At 49.0% G+C, this 15,754-nt stretch overlaps 1 protein-coding gene across 3 annotated transcripts in view; it reads right to left on the minus strand.

Annotated features, from left to right (window-relative positions):
- CSTPP1 (centriolar satellite-associated tubulin polyglutamylase complex regulator 1) overlaps window positions 1-15,754 on the minus strand; it is a 1,657,587-nt gene that overhangs the window by 704,918 nt on the left and 936,915 nt on the right. The window lies entirely within an intron of this gene.

Here is a 15,754-nt window from a genome sequence, read left to right on the forward strand (position 1 = left end):
GGTTCAAGTTAATATTTTTTTAGGAGATTTTTTATTGTGAGGTGTTTCCTACTGAAATAATGACTGATAATGGCATTCCGTTTTGCTCGGAGGTCATGAGGAAGTTTTTGCTACAGTTTGGAATCAAGAACACACACACACTGCCTTGTACCACCCTAGGGCATCCAATTGGCCATGTGTTCAGGATTGTTTTGGAGTATGGTTTTGACACAAATGGTATAATGTTGTTACTGCATCACACCTCACTCAACAAAGTATCTCCTTTTGTCTCATTGAAGGGACACCAACCAGGGACGAAATTGTGTCCAGGGTGGATGGGGTTGGCATGCACTGTGAAGTTGGATCGTGAAGAGGTGATGAAGATGGTGGAAGAAGCATGGCACCACTAGAAAAGTGTGTTTGATGAAAATGTCAATGTTAAAGAGTGTGAGTGCGCTGTTTGAGATTGGGTTTTAATCAAAAATCCCAAGTATGGGATCAAGTGTTTGGAGAGCACATTTTTGGGACCCAAAACGATTGCAGCAGTAAGGAACAGTGTTGTGGTGGTTGATGGAGGAGAGGCATGTTCAAATGATAGGCTGGCGTTATGCAAGGAGAAGCTGGCCTTTTGCAGGGAGAAGTTGGTTTGTTCCAAGGAGTGTGAAGAAGAAGCAGTGGTCAGCAGGGGTGAAGTCCTAAAAATTAAAGGGGGGAGACTCGTCAACAAACGCAATGGGATAGTATGTTGCCAGAAATTAGCATATCAAGATGAAATATGCACAATTCCCACAATTGGCTTTACATAACCAGCCAAATTGCACAGGACGAATGACATTAGCCTTTTATAAAATGAATGCATTCACAAAACCAAGAGAGGATATTTTCTTCTAATCGTGATTTTGAAAACGTTAAAATGTGTGCATGTTTGACACTCCAAGAACCAATACAAATGTTTTCCCTGGAACTTGCAGTGGTGAAATGGGACATTTCACCTTTAATTGTTTGCTGTTTTTCATCGGGTTATATAGTGCAGTGGTGAAGTGTCAGCCTGCAAACCTGACACTTGTGGACGATTCCCCGAGGTCGGCTTTAATTCATGAATTCCAAAGAGGACATTCAATATTTCTCATTTTAGCCGGGGGGGACTGGGTCCACCCTCTGATAAAAGTGGGTTGACTCCGTTCACCCGTGTGTACCTTCGACCTGAGCCCTGGTGGTCACTGAGGGTGATGGTGGAACAGTGGGGAGTGAAGGTATGTTGGGGGAAGCAACCATTGATTGAGTCGTTGGTTGAGTGAGAGAACAAAACAGTTTCCCACCAAGGATTTTGTGTGTGATTAATACATCTTTGCAAGTCTTTTCTTTTCCTTTCCTTTCCCGGTTGTTCCTATTGTTTCACCAACTCATCTCATCCTGTTTTATGTTCCTCTGTCAGGGGGAACATGTGTGGTGTTTTACTTGTGTTCCAGAACTCGCACGCGTTTTGGAACAGCTGGGAGTTAGTGTGAGGGAGCTTGGTTGTCTGCGATCATGGTAGATGCTGCTCTCCGCAACATTAAATAAAAGACATGGCGCTTCTCGTACCTGACTCACAGCGCCCATCATCGAATCCCACAGAACACAACTGGAAGGAATGTTGCTTTGAGGAAAGTTTTGTAAAGGTGGGAAAGGATTGTAGAAGTGAGATTGAGAGGCTAACCAACGTAATTAATAAACACCTGTAAAGCTCTTAGGGGGAATGAAAGGTCAGAGCCTGAGGCTTTCCACCGGCGAACCCTAATGAGGAAAAGCTGAAGATCTAAAATCATGGCAAGAGAGTGACATAGTATCAGTTGCCAGACAAGGACCACGAATGAGGGGGTGAGGGGGATACCCATTAGTGCTGCTGTGAGTCCTGAGAAACTGAAGGTCTGGGAGAGATCTGTTGAAATCCTGAGAAACCTTAATTCTGGGGAGACCTATTCTGAATACGAAGATCTGGGAGAGACCTATTGTGAAGTCTGAGAAATCTAAGGTCTGGGAAAGATCTGTTGCGATTCCTGTAAACCCAAGATCTGGGAAAGACCTTCTTTGAATCCTGAAAAACCCAAGGTCTGAAAAAGACCTGCTGTGAATCCTGAAAAATGCACGGTGTGGGCGGGATCTGCTGTGAATACTGGCCAACCCAGGCCTGGAACACTGTTTGTAAACACTGCATACCCACGAGCTAATGGCCACTGAAGTGCCTCCAACGAGGCTAAGGTGAAGCCATGAAAGAGGATCCTGAGAAGCCTGTGTCATATCCGCCTTGCGTCCCGCTATGCGGTGATGCAAGGCGCTCAATAAAGGCCCCTGTGTGCAACAACAGACTCCACAAGCAACCCAGGACAAGAGTGGGGGAAAGAAAAAAAAAACAGGTCAAAGCCCAACAGATCGAAACCACAAACTCTTCCACAGAGGAGGAAGGAGATGACGCAGCACAGCTCCAACAGGACTCCGCGAAGGAGCAATGAAAGAAAGGAAGGAAGGTTTACTTGGTGTCCGCCCGCAACCACGGAAACACCAAGCCAAAGAAAACTGAGAAGACGAAAATGCCAGGTAGCGATCCAGGGCCAAAACATACTGATGACCATAGACACTGGAGCTTCAGTAAACGTGATGCCACTGACCACGTTCAAGACACTAGTGCCCCCACCGGACTTGAAAGCAACAGACACGCTACTATTTGCATCCGGGTGCAAGACCCCCCTGCCCATAGTAGGCAGGTTCCGAACCACCATCAGCCACAGTCAAAAATCACAGCAGTCAAAAATCTATGTGGTAAATGCGGGCATTGAATGCCTCCTAAGTGGAGATGCATCAGAGGACTTAGGGCTGGTAAGCTTCATCTGTGAAGTGAATGACTCGCAAGAAGTCGAGAATGTGTTGGAGAAATACCCTAACCTACTCAAGGGCATAGGATGCCTGAAAGGAAAATCGATCAAATTACACATCGATGAGTCAGCCCAACCAATAGCTGTGCGGCACAGAAGGACGCCGTTCCACATCCGCAACCAAGTGGAAAAGGAACTAAGGGCACTGGAGAAAGGGGGCATCATCAAGGAACTGACGGGGCCCACGCCATGGGTCTCTCCTATGGTCGTCACAAAAAAGCCAAAACAACCTGGGAAGGTCAGAATATGCATAGACATGCGCCTACCCAACGAAGCAATCAAGCGGGAGTGCCATATCGCCCCGACCCTGGATGAGATAGTGGCAGACCTCACCGGGTCCAAGATATTCTCTAAGGTCGACCTGAACGCCGGTTATCACGAGCTGAAGCTGCACTGGGGCTCACGGTACATAATGACATTTTCAACTCACATTCACCTACGCAGGTACAAGCGCCTGAGTTTTGGAATTTCCTCAGCTGCCGAGGTCTTCCAGCACACAATACAGGAGGTGATCCGAGACATACCGGGAGTCTTAAATGTCAGTGACGACATTCTGATCCATGCCAGCAACAAAGAAGAACACATGAGAAGGCTGCATATGCTACTCAACAGGTTGGAAAGAGCAGGCCTGACAATACACAAAGAAAAATGTGAATTCCTGAAGGATTTAATCTAATTTTTTGGGTACACGTTCAATGGCACAGGCATCTCAGCGGACCCCCAGAAAGTGGTTGACATCCAAGCTGCCACACCTCCTATCACACCAACGGAGGTGCGCAGTTTCTTAGGTATGGCCACCTACTGTGGGAGGTTTATCCCAAATCTAGCCACGCTCTCAGAACCTCTGCGAGAACTTACAAAGGCCAACACGAAGTGGGAGTGGGGATCCGCCTGCCAAGAGGCGTTTGAACACATCAAGACGTCACTGTCAGCTGACACCACAATGGCCTATTACGACCCAGCACTTCCCACTAAACTGTACGTGGATACCAGCCCCGTGGGCCTAGGGGCCATTCTCATACAGGTGATGAACACGGGAGAGCAAATGCTGATTGCCTATGCATCCAGGGCATTAACACCAACGGAGCAGCGATATTCCCATATCGAAAAAGAGGCGATAGCCGTACTATGGGGTTGCTGCCACTTCCACCTATATCTGTACGGTCGGAAATTTAAAACTTACACAGATCACAAACCGCTGATCTCCATCTTCACGGGCACATCATCTCACCCCCCTGCCCGGATTGCCAAGTGGTTATTGCACCTCCAGCAATATGACTTTGAGCTGGCGTACCAGCCAGGCAATGGCAACCCGGCATACTTCCTCTCAAGACATCTGAGAGTGGCAACACCAAAGGAGATCCATGTAGCAGAAGAGACGGAAGAGCATATCTGCCAGGTGGTACACGCCATGATGCCTCGAGCGATCAGCCTAGAGGACATAAGAGAGGCCACGTAAAGAGACCCATGCTGCGATTGGATAAAGGACACGATCATCTCAGGGGAATGGAGGTCGTTCCTGCGAAACATCCACAACAAAACAGCAGAAGCTCCATCACAGAAGAAGGACTAATCCTAAGAGGAACCCGAATCATAATCCCCCTGAGCCTACAGGACAAGTTCGTGGCCTTGGCACACGAGGGCCACCAGGGGGTGGTACAGACCAAGGCCCATATAAGGCACCGGGTGTGGTTCCCCCAGATCGACGGAAAAGTCGAAAGGCTAATAAGCACATGCCTCCCATGCCAAATAACAGGGCCTCCGCCCAATCAAGAGCCCATCCAGGCGGCTGTGCGAGGGTCCACCAGATGGGACGCCATAAGCATAGACTTTTGCAAAATAAAGGAAGGCTCACACCTACTGGTGGCAATTGACGATCACTCCAGGTACCCGGAGGTCAAGATCGTCAACTCCACGGCAGCGGAAGTCATCATACCTGCGATCGAGAAAATGTTCACGACGCATGGACTACCAAGAAGAATCAGGAGCGACAATCGTCCACCCTTCACGGGGGAAGAGTTAAAAAAATACCTTAAGGAACTCAACATAGGATATCACCACATCATGCCGAGATGGCCGCAGGCAAACAGCGATGTGGAACGCTTCATGTGGACAATTAACAAGATACTGTGCCTGTTGCGCGTCAATGCCAGCCCATGGCAGGAGGACTTATACCGATTCCTATGGAATTACAGGGTCACACCCCACAGCATGACAGGGATACTGCCGGCGGACCTGATGTACGGCACACTCATCAACTCCTCCATATCACATCACCCGAGCCGGAGCATAGGCAAGTTCAACCACGAGCGCACCGAATCAAGGAGGACAGGAGCCAACGCCCACATGAGCAACAAAAGGCATGCCAAGCAGTCCAATCACCGAGTTGGTGATCAAGTGGTCATGGTGAGGAACGCTTCCAAATCCAAACTAGACACTCGCTATGACGTAGCCCCGTGGACAATCAGTAGACGGCAAGGCACCAAAACTGCAAAAAGGGGGCAAAGACAGGTGACGAGAAACGCGTCATTGTTCAAGGCAGTGCCAAGGAACTTGTGGACAGACGGCGAGTGCCCCCCCAGAAGAAGATAATCTGTCGATAGAGGATCCGTCGAGGGACGAGGGACAGAAAAGCCCACACGACGGAGAAGGCATGGACGAAGGAGCTGAGGAACCATGGAGTGAGCCAGAACCGGGTGAGCAGGACAATGAAGGTGAGTAACCCGAGGTGACACAGGGGGCCATACGCAGCGGTGGAAGATATGGGTTAAGAACCACCATCCGGCCCCCAACCAGACTCAGAGGCTATGAGTGGTAGAGAATCCCCATGAGAGACTTGATAAGAAGGGGTTAGCCCGTTGGCTGAAAAATGCATATTTGTTTGTTGTTCAGTTATAATAAAGGAGGAATGTTATATCCGCCTTGCGTCCCGCTACGTGGTGACGCAAGGTCCTCAATAAAGGCCTCGCCCCTGCGCCATGGAGGCAGTTCCGGGGCAAGCCAGCTCCATGATGGTGTCCGTGTATTTTGTGCTCCACCAGGAGCTGCGCAGCGAGGCCCACCCACGCGGGCCTACATCTCTCTAATCCCCGCCGACGCCTCGGCCGGGACTAGAGATACAACAGCCTGCAACATAGGAAAGGCCTTCAAGGGCATCAGGAAAGCAAGAAGACCGAGGAAGGTCCAGACAGGCAAGTAACTGTGAAGGACCGTTCCAAGGCAAACTGCTTCTATTTTGTTAAGTCTTCGCTTAAGGAGAGACAGAGACTTGTGAAAAATAATTGTTGAAAATTGTATAATTTGGGCAAGCACGAACAAAGTTGTTGGAAACCTAGAGAAAAACCTACCTTGCGTTGGCCTTTCTTTGTAACCGTTTACTGATTGGTCCTTATGGTTTATAGGAACTATCCTAGTACCTTTAGGGTTTCTTTTTCCAACCCCTTCCTGATAAAACTCACTAATAAAGAGACATTGATGTTCCACACAAAGTCACTGTCAGGTGCCATTACTCTGCCATACCAGAGTACATGTTCAGTTTCTGGCAGAACTTGCTATTGATGAAAAGGGGGCGTCTGTTTCTGAGTGCTGAGCAGACAACGGGACTGAGGCACACTGAGCGTAAGGGATGTATTTGCCCAATGACGCATCATTTGAAAGCTGAAACCATAACTCTACTGTACATAAAAAACTGATAACTTAGTTAATATATCAAAACTATATTCTAAGATTGCAACCTGGTTCAAGTCATAACAGAAAACTGAAACAGCGTGCTCATTTCCTTATCAACTGTGTCACGGAACTTGCACTTCAATTTAAAAAATACAATGCTTCTCCTTTTCTTTCTGTATGCACTATTTCTGGTAACTTTGTCTTTATGTTCCAAAATGGCAATGCTCTCTCCTTCCAATTTTTTTTATCAATGTGCTTAAGGAGCGTTCTCTCCTGGTTACACCCTTTATTTGCCCTTTTGCCTTTCATTCACTTTCTTAGTGTTCTCTAGGGCATTTCTCTTATCATTCCAGCAACCAGTGTTCCTACTTTGGATATCTTGATCAAGGCTGGCAAAGGTTAGTGTGTGTAGAGGTGTGGGAATGTCGTTTTTGTTTATTTTTATTATTATTTGTTTCACAGATTTACATGGTTTTACCTTATTTTAAACCTTTAATCTGTTGTAGACAAAGTTTGCATTTTTTTGTCTACCACCTTTCTTTAGTTCATCCAACTATGTTATTCGTTCCGTTGTCTGTGTCACTCCGAAGTCCTTCCAATTTTTTTAAGTATTAAGATCACCATTTTTACAAGCGCTAAATTGATCTTCATTATTTCTCCTTCTATAAGGATCTTCCACCAGTCTTCCGCGCTCCTTGTGACATAGTTTCTAAGTAAATTGCCCAAACATTCTCACGAGCTTCTCGTAGTCCTATGCAATGGAGTGTGAGATGTTTCAGGGTTTCTTTTTCTCCTTTGAGCTCACACACTACATATTGCGTCTCTGCTCATGACTTTCCTCCTTTGTAATATTTCTCCCGTTGGCAAGATGTTCAGTCTAAATCTTAGGAAGAGAGTTCGAAAGTACCAATTCGGGAATAAGGTCAAATAGCTCGGAATCTGGTTCAGTTTTCTCGTTTGTGCCCAGAAATCTTCGTAGCCTTTGTATTTGCCGATGGTTTCCTGGGTTTCTATCCAGTCTGCCATGTACAGTTTTTTCTTGGTTTTGTTTGGGTTTATCCACAGATCATCTTCTGATTCATTTAGGTTCACCAAAATGTCTCGGCACGCTTCTTGCCATTCTGTTAGTGTTGCATCTGTTTTTTCTTTTATTGCTTTGTTCAGCACTTTGAAACCTCCGGTTGCATTTTCTTCCAAGCATTTTCGAAAGAAGTTTTGCTTTTTCCATATCACTATGGTTTTAAGCGAAGTTAATGCCAACTCTCTCCTTATCAACTCTATTGGCACAGATTTGGGAAGTTGTAGCACTTTTCGCCAGAATTGGCCTTCTAGAGTTGACCATGTTTATGTCGGTTTAAATCGAAAGAGGTTGGTGTCTTAAACGGGTAGCTGCAGTAGTCAGTGATGGCAGTCCATAATGGGTGAAGGTTATCATTAAGGGGGGCACCCACTGTTTTCTGTTGCACAGAGGCTCTGTAAGGCATCCATGTGGGAAACCTGAGGGCCTGCGGGCACCCAGTCTCTGCAAGCAATCGGTGGCGCAAGGACCATGTCCCACAGGAGACCATGCTTGCGTCTGCTTAAAATGCTCTCTTTGTGTCTTCCTATGGCCCATGTGAAGGTGGGATTAAGGGAGGGATGTGTCAATCACACCCCTCTTTGTTTCCACATAACATGCTGCCTCCCAGAAAGAGGGAGCTGTAGAAGCAGCAGAACCAATGAAGACATGATAGGAGCCGGTCCAAAAGAACGGCAGAAGGTACTTGTTGGCGTGTGTATGTGTTTTTATTGTGAGGGGGAGAGAATGTTAATCCACTTAAAACCAAAAAAGACAACTCCCAGAATCCATTGAACTGTTCAATGAAAACCCAGGACTGGAGAGCACGTGTTGAGTTGATGCCAGACTCTGCCAATACCATCTTTAAATAGGGAAAAAACAATATTGTTACACATTATGTTTGTTCCTGCCCCTTAGGTTTTACGCAATGCAGGCCCAGTAGACCTTAAGGCTTCGTGTTGTATGTGTCCAATAACACGTGTGTGTGTGTTTGTAACAAGCCAGAACTTTAATATCAAGATCGACGTTAAGTAGAAGGAGTGACACTAAGGCAGAGATCAGAGATTGAGCAACAGGAAACCCTATTTAGAGAGTCAATGCTGGGATATGTTGTTGTGGGGCATCAGCAGCGCGAGATGGGATTTACTGAGCAATGCAGACATATTGTTTGGTACTTTCAACATGAAACAGGATTGACAGCAAATATGTAGTGGAGACAAAGCACATCATGGGTTACCTTTGGCTACCTTTGGCACAGCCAATACAAAAAGAAATTGTATTCATCTGTAGCTATGTTGAGGGTGGTGAGTATATCCAGGGGTGGATAAACGGTATTAGGTTGCGTCTCTTGAGTGTATCCAGCTCTTTACATTTTCAATCATTTGGACGCCGGCAGTGGTGTTTGAGCACAGTGAATATATTAGTTGGGTTGGGCTGAGGACTTTTCTTTGCCTTGGTGGCTGGATAAGAATAGCCAGTGTTAGGGATGCAGTGTGTTGTTGGGTAAATCTTTTGGGTGAGCTTGAGGGAAGTGGGTGTTTTGGCAAATACATTAGGCTAGACTGATGGGGTTAATGTGTCATGAACGGATATGCTGGGTTGAGAAGTGTGATTTGTCTGTTTTGCATATGGTACGACATCTAGGGAGGTGAGAATGACAGTAAATTGATAGTGACAAGTTAAGTATAAATTAGAGAGATAAGGGAAGTGTCTGGGCAAAGTTACTCTGTCACAGACTCAACTCACAATACTGCCCTCTCTAAGAAGTCATGGGGCCTCATTACGAGTAGCGCGGTAAAAACGGGGTCATTAACGGCATGGAGGTACGAGCGGGTCCGTGCTCGTATGACGCCAATAATAGTGGGTGATTACGAGTGCACGAGCACACGCGAACCCACATGCCGGTAATGGCCATACCGGCATGCCACTAAAGGCCCTCCAACCCCCCGATAGCGCCATCACGGGTCCCGCCGATACCGCCTCAGCCTAGGAGGAACCCTTTAATACCGACCCGATAATAACAACATGCTAATACCGGGCTCGTAATACCGGACCCGGAAATAACGTCATCGCGTCGGAACGGGAAATGCACCGGCGGCCATCTTTAAAAACACAATCCATTACAATCCTCCCAAACCAACAGTTGTTTACAGGAGAGACCAGTGGCAATACTTACACCATGTCCAAGGCAACCCGGAAGACTTCCCCCCGCCTGCGGAAAAAGCGCTTTTCTGATGCAGAATTGAACATGCTTGCGGACACCCTTGCCGCACATGCTGATGTGATTAAAGATCAGAACCTGAAGTGTGAGGTGCAGCAACGCAAGAAGGAGATCTGGCAGGAGGTAGCCCGCAAGGTCTCTGCTGTTGGAACCACCCCACAGACAGTTAAGGATTGCAAGAAGAGGTGGGATGACCTCCGCCTCAGGGTCCATAATATCCTTGCAAGCAACAGGAGGGAGGCCGTGGCAACAGGCGGGGGTCCCCACTCTCCAGCCAAACTGACCACCTGGGAGGAGACGGCAAGCACCTTCATCAATCCGGAGTCCATCGAGGGATTTGGGGAGATGGAGACGGGTGCGGCAACATCAGCAGAAGGAGGTGAATGACCCTGCAGATCCCTGTAGGGGAAACCGTGACGTAGTGCAAGTTATGTGGAAGAGAGTCTAGGCAAGGCAATGCATGTCCCAACACACACATGAACATATTCAAGTCCAGATGGAAGGCCAAACCCTGCCACACTGAAATGCATACTGAGTGCCAATCCCATTACCAAAACACAGTCAACAAACATGGACCGTGCCCATGTAATACATCACACAAACCCCAATACAACGGCATGCCACCTGCCATGCAGCAAATGCCAAAAGGCCCCATCATACTACCCTGTGTGACACACCTGTAAGACATGAATGCATGATTAATGAAATACTCCACAGCACCATAGAATGCATCTGGCATGTAACACCATCACTACCCCCCCAGGCACTGGAGAAGATGCCAGCCAGGATACCACCAGAAGGGCATCCACGTCCCAGCCACAGAAAACGGCAACCCACACCACCACCTCCGGGGCAGCCTCGCAGCCCACAGCTGTGGAGACCCAGCTGCCAACACCTACAGCCAGTGCGCCTGACACCGTGGACACCCAGCTGGCCACACCTACACCAGTGGAAGGCGAGACCCTAGAACCACTGTCCACCACCGAAGATGACTTGGAGGAGTATGTGGACCAGGAAGAAGTCGCGCATGTGGCATGTCCATGTACCCCAAGCCCCGTGTCCACCCCCCTGACCCAAACTCACCCCTCACCCACCTACAGCAGTGCCAATCCCTGCCTGCACGATTCCGACCTGAGCTCCAGCCCCGAGGACAGCACTGATAATGCAGGCCCCGTGTCTGCACCCTCGACCACTGCTGCACCCACCAACAGCCTTGAGGTACGGCTGGCGAGGGTGAAGGCCCGACAGGAGTCGATGTTGGACCTGCTGCGCCAATACATGGCGGATGGCGAGGACACCAGGCGGGAGATAGCCACAGCCATAGCGGGGACCACAGCTGCCATAACGGCCAACACAGCCACAGTCAATGCCTCTGCAGTGCTGATGAGAGACTGTCTGGGGGCCATCACACAGGTACTGACATCCATCCTGCTGCACATGCAGCGGCCATGACTTGTAGCAGGCGTGGAAATCCCCACCGACTCCCCACCAGCCACCACACCTGCTTCCTCTGTCCCCACATCCTATGGACCCCCCAGCCCTGTGCGTCCTACGAGAAGGAGTCCGAGGCACACTGAAATGCTGCCCCCGGACAGCAAGAAGTCCCACAAATAGTGTGGGAGAACTATGGGAGTGGGTCAGATGGTGTTGGGCGTGAATGGGAGCATCAGGGGGAGTTTACTGGGAGGGTTTGGGAGTTCACTGGGGGGGTTTGGGAGTTCACGGGGGGGGTTTGGGAGTTCACTGGGGGTTTGGGGGGGTTGTCACATTTTTGCAGTTTGAATCATTACACCCGTTGTGTGAAAAAACATTCAATGCCTGGACATTGTTCATTTCGTGTGTATCCATTTAATGTATGACGGTGTTCAGTGCCCAACTCCCAACATTCCCTGTGCGCATGTCCACATGGACCCAGTGTGTCACTGACACATGTCTATCAAAGTCTCTGTGGTTCAGAAGTATTTGTGAATCAGTGATTGGCGTACACTGCATGGCCATCCTGTGCATCACGTACTGGCAGGGGTGCTGCTTCACCTCTGTCTCCATCCTCATCATCCTCACCCAGTGCATGCATGTCAATGTCAGGTGGCAGTGGTACATTTCTCCGGACGCAATGTTGTGCAACATGACACAGGCCCTGGTGATCTTTGCCACCTTCTCAGGCCTATAAAGGAGTGCTTCACCAGACCTGCTTAGGCAGCGGATCCGTGCCTTCAACATGCCAAAGGTCTGCTCAATCACAACACGGGTACGGGTGTGAACCCAATTGTACTCCTCTTCATGGCTGTTCCGTGGGTTCCGCACAGGGGTAAGTAGCCACGGTTTCAAGGGATATCCTCCATCACCTGCAAGCAAATACAAATAGGTGTGTGTCACTCTGAGCTGCCACCTTCAGGATTCACAGTCATGCACGCAGCTATTTTGTGTGGACATGCACATGTCAATGTACGTATGCACAAATATCATCTAGATGCATTCTATACTGCTATGAGGTGTAGTAGTCTGGATGGCCTTCAATAGATGATGCAGGGTGAAATAATGCATGCTGAGGCGGATGTACTGTGGTTGTACGACAATGTTTAGTCCCCCATTTATGCTGTGTATACTACACTGTGCATGGTCACACTAGCCAAATTGGCACAGTTGCGATCCTGTTTAGTCATGCATTGCTTGACATACACATGGTGGGCAGGTTGTGCGTCTTACATGTGGTCATTGATATGTGTAAATGGTCAGATGTGTGCCAATGATGTGTCAAGTTGGGGTTGGGAGGTTCAGGTCAGGTGTCATTAGCACTGCGTGCATTCTCCACTCACCGTCCATTCCCACCCAGGTGGAGTATGCACCCCCCATTCCCACCCAGGTGGAGTATGCATCCCACCCCCCCATTCTCACCCAGGTGGAGTATGCACCCCCCTTCCCACCCAGGTGGAGTATGCATCCCCCCCCATTCCCACCCAGGTGGCGTACGCATCCCAACACATCACTACCCTGATGCACTGCCATGGGCCAGTCGGGCAACTCACCAAGCAGCCAGGCACGAGGTCCAGCATGTCGCTCCATGTGACGGAATAGCGTGGAGTTACGCAGCACCATGGCATCATGTGTTGATCCGGGAAATCGGGCGCAGCAATGTGTGATGATCTTGCTGGAGTCACATACCATCTGCACATTGATGGAGTGGTATATGCGATTGCGGTACACTGACTCTACGGCATGGGGGACTACCAATTCTACATGGATGCAGTCCAGGGCACCAACACAATTGGGCATGCCTGCCAGTGCATGGAAGCCTACTTTGGTGTCCGCTATCCCCTTGGCAGTCCGTGGTAGGGATATGTGGGTGCTAGTGTGCTTCAGGAGGGCATCCAGCACTTGGTTCAGCATGCGTGAAAATAGTGGTTGCGAAATGCCATGCAGCTGGCCCACTGTGTGTGTGTGCCTGTGGCCAGGAAGTGGATCACAGACACCACCTTTAGTAGCGAGGGGATGGCAGTGTGTATTTCTATCAAGCTGACAATGTCGTCATGTATCTTGTCTACACTAGTGGTGCTGGTGTCCCGGTCCAACCGGTACAGGGTGTGGATCTGCTCAGGGGTTAGATTAAATGGACTGGGTCTGATGCGAGGGATTGGCGGCTGCCTACGAGGAACTACTGACTGCACTGGTGTCATGATTCCTGCCCCTCATGTCCCCAGCCCTCCAAGATGTCAGGCTGGAGCCAGGCCACAATCACCTACATGGCCCTCAAGGGCGTCTCCATCCCTCCAAAGACCCACTTGGAGTCAGACTTGGTGCTTGTGGCACCAGACTCACTCACTCCCTTAGGATAACATTGGGGATTGGACTTGTAGTGCATTGATGGGGACAAGATGGATGCCCCCACATATTTCGGTTCCAGAACTGCATGTGCGGTCTAGTCTTTTGGGTGTGGTTCAGCCCAGAGACACCTGGGATATCCAAAGACTATTTAAGCCACACCCAGGCTGAGAAACATGCTTTGCGTTTTCTGCACCTGCAGCGTGACACTCACCGTGTTCGGATCGGTCTCCAGTAGGCCTGCATCTTTCTTCTGCGCTCAGCTCCTGCAAGAACAAGAACACCGTTAGGAACAGCCTTACCTTGCGGCGCTTCTGCCCATCATTCATCGCTCCTTCTGTTCTGCGGGCATCTTTGGCGGTGTCATTCCCATCCAGGCACGCCGCTTTCTAAGGAAAAGGGAAAAGAACACAAAAAAGGAATTGGTAAGCATTCTGCCAATCTTCGCTTATTTTTAAATACTGTACGAGCTTCAAACGCTTACCTGAATCCCAGCCGCTCTGGGGGAACTCTGTCTCCGGAACTTCTCATCCATCTGCAAAAGGGAAAAGACACTCCAGGTTTGCGTGGAAACATCTAGAGGCGCCGCATACCGCGCTTACCCACCGCATTTGTTTTTCATAACCAGCATCCACGCTGAAAACGTCGCAGCACCTAAAAGACACAGAAAAAGAATTCAGTTCAATGCAAATATGAAAGGGGTGCATCGCCCATCGCGCTCTCACTCACCTTCAGCGCTGTTCATCTCAGCAGCACGCCGCCATCCCCGGACGCCGGCCATCATCTAAGGAAGGAAAGGAACAAAGTTAGAGAACTGTTCAAAAGACTCATTACACTTACCTGTCGGACTCTTGCCAATGAAGTAACTAGGCAGCAATGAGCCCGCATCAATCAACGCGCCCCTGCGCTGAAAGCAGGACGGAGAGCACACTATCCAAGAAAACAAGGCAATAGGGAGTTAAACTCTACCAATCCTGTGTTTCAGGCCTAGTCTCCCGTCGAATAGCCTCCAGGGAAGGGTTCGAGGGCGTAAGAGGTCAGAACAGGCTGAGTGACATCCCCGTGGATACCAGGTGAGCGTTACAACTGGTGGTAATTGCTGGGCCTGTCTCACCCTCCTTCTCCTCCTGCGTCTCCTCTGTGTTGCCTGTTGTTGCTGCTGTAGTTGTTGTTGTTGCTGTTGTTGCTGTAGTTGTAGCAGTATAGGCATGTCCTCCAGTGCCATGATTGCAACAGCTAGTGGTAGCATTTTGGTGTAGGAAGGGGTGTGATGTGTGGGTGTACTCCTTTTATACTGGCCTAGACTCCACTGAGTTCACCTGTGGTGATTGTGTGCACCTGTGGCAGTTGGCTTGATTGCTGATTGCTGTTTACGGGTGGTCCGTGATGCCTGTATGGCCGCCATCGTGCAGCCCCTTATTACCGCCTTTGGGATGCCGGTATTTGCATGCCTGCGTGGGTTGTGATGTCCTCGAATTACCGGTATGCCGGTATTTGCTCCCCGAAGGGGCGCGTGTACGCGCCCATGCCGGTATGAGGGGGCACGGTACGGGCAGTACCGGTATTGGCGGGTCGTAATGACCCGGACCCGTTAACGATGCCTCTATTACCATTCCGCCTTCTTTTTTTCATTACCTCCATTCTCGTAATGAGGCCAATGCTCTTTTTTTAGTTTGGGCAATTAGGTGGTGCTTTAGCTTTACAGTTCTGATAGGGAGGAATGGCATGTGAGGAGAGACACAAAGCTTGTAGTTTTTGTTTGGATATTTTCCTATCCATTGACTAACCATGGCCATGCTAATCCCTATCGCCATACCCATCCAGTTCCGGGAGCCTGCCAGTATTTTTCAAAGCAGTCTATTGAAAGTTAATTAATTAAATGTAGCTGTAAACACACTTCTGGTGTAATAAAAAGGTCTTAACCAGGTATGCCTTCAGGCACTCGAATTATAAGCACTATTCCAGTTTTGGCTTGTGTAGAAGTATTAAGCATTTGCCAGGAACTGCTATTAGATGCCCAGGTACTCGCACTATCTTTAAGGTTCAGTTAATACCACAGTGTGGCAGTGCCTTACCCATGTCTACACAAAAGCCCAA

The sequence above is a fragment of the Ambystoma mexicanum genome, chromosome 11 (assembly GCF_040938575.1).
Source record: "Ambystoma mexicanum isolate Mex_15411 chromosome 11, UKY_AmexF1_1, whole genome shotgun sequence".
In the NCBI taxonomy this organism is placed as follows: domain Eukaryota; kingdom Metazoa; phylum Chordata; class Amphibia; order Caudata; family Ambystomatidae; genus Ambystoma; species Ambystoma mexicanum.